At 32.0% G+C, this 1912-nt stretch overlaps 1 long non-coding RNA gene across 1 annotated transcript; it reads left to right on the forward strand.

Moving 5' to 3' along the window:
* Positions 1-186: 186 nt before the first annotated feature.
* Positions 187-1535, forward strand: LOC117950329. Its single transcript, XR_004657868.1, has 3 exons — positions 187-429; positions 655-692; positions 938-1535. It is a non-coding gene; the product is annotated as an uncharacterized LOC117950329 (long non-coding RNA).
* The last annotated feature ends 377 nt before the right edge of the window (positions 1536-1912 follow it).

Consider the following 1912-nt stretch of genomic DNA (forward strand, 5'->3'; position numbering starts at 1 on the left):
GTAAACAGGCAAAGTATTTCTTTAGCAGATTGCAAAACTTTAGACCAATCACAACAAATGTTGTGGCATTTTTCCTTAATTTTCTAAATATTGTATTCATGCAAAAATTGAGATTTTTTTTGTTGTGTTTTTTAGGTGACAGCTTCCAACGTACAATCAGACGGCAAACCCTGGAAACAATCTGTTACCACTTACTGTATGTGCCGTTTCAATTTATGCCACAAATTGTGTAATTTTGACACATAGTACACAATCCCTTTCAATTCACTGTCTCTTAAACATATATGCCACCACTGTGACCTGTTTCTCTCACCATTTTACAGACAATGACAAAGCCCTCATTGGTTTTCTGGTCTTCTTCGTCATCATTGCTTTTGTGACCTTGGTTCTGGCGGCCTACAAGATCAACCATTACAGAAAGTCCAAAAAGTAAATATCAATTTACATCTCACCAGCTGCATAAGTTTGACTGTCACATTTGCTTGGTCTTGTTGCAGTTTAACCCAATTCTTTAATCAGGGCAATAACAAATGAAATACGTTTATAGTTTTCTGTATGTTATATCCGTCAAATAGCCCATTACATAGTATATTATGTTATATTCCACACAAATATATATTCTATAAAGCCAATCTTCACTTGTTTTCTCTACAGTGATGTGAGAGGGGATGTGATGCTTAAACCGACAGAAAGTAAGTTTAACTTACCTTTTTTGTTTTTACTACAATAATCAAGTAAGAAACACTAATCACATTCAGCAAATAAATGATGATTTTGTAAGTTATTACGTCACCTGTTATAATGCAATAATAATCCATTAGGAATTCTTACAGCATGATAGTATTATTTCAAAACTACAATATTTGTGTAGTTTATCTATAAAATGCACTATAGATTAATAAGTATCTAACAATAAGTTGCACTCTTTTTTTTTTAGCTGAAGCACTTTATGTCAATGTACCTCGATATAAAAACCGTCATAAGGACACACTCTGAAGAAAGACCTGATGCAAAACAAATCATTATCAATCATCAATACCTTGCTAGACAGAGCTCTAAAATGTTGTTTTAAGTGCTTTTTTGTTTGTTAGAAAATACATACTTTTTTTTCAGTTTTTTAATGTACACTTTGTGGCACTGTTCTTCACTCATTCAAATTGTAATTTCAGTGGCATGAGATGGGGAAAAAAAAAAAAAAAAAAAAAAAAATGTTACATACATTACAAGTTTTAGTTCCCGACCATAAAGGGGGTTTTGATCATCTTGCAAACCAAGCATGTAGGGCTAATAGTCGTAAAGCTATGAAAAGTTTATCAAACAGTATCATTTAAGCTGACTTTATTTTAAAATGCACGCTTTGTCATTTACAGCTTTTATATCATCATAACCTGCGTTTTATTGTCCCATTAAGATCATGTCATAGTGTCCATTTATATTTTTCTGACCAGTTGTACACTTGCCAAACATCACCCCCTCAGAAAATAAAGTAATTGCTGCCTAACATTCATACTTCTGGCAACAAATTCTATAGGTGACGTTTTTTGTCTTTTGTACAGCTGCTGTTTTCATATTTGTATGACCTATTATTATCATCTATCATAATAAAACTTTACATTTGATTCGAGACTGGCCTCTGCTTTGTACTAGGTACCCAAACATGAAATACTATTGAACTATTCCCTAAAACATCATAACTATAACTGTTTATTTTTTTTTTGTCTGAAGAAATTATACTTTTTCAAGATTAGCTATTGCACCAATAAAGGAAACATGGAAAATATTTAAATGACAAACAAGTTTAAATTTCAATACAAGATGGTTGAAGTTTTTCTTCACATGCAGATTACTTTTTCCTAAATATGGAAAACACTAGAATTCTGCATACCATAGTGCTTGGAGTGGTTAAATGTTG

Source organism: Etheostoma cragini, chromosome 9 (assembly GCF_013103735.1).
Source record: "Etheostoma cragini isolate CJK2018 chromosome 9, CSU_Ecrag_1.0, whole genome shotgun sequence".
In the NCBI taxonomy this organism is placed as follows: domain Eukaryota; kingdom Metazoa; phylum Chordata; class Actinopteri; order Perciformes; family Percidae; genus Etheostoma; species Etheostoma cragini.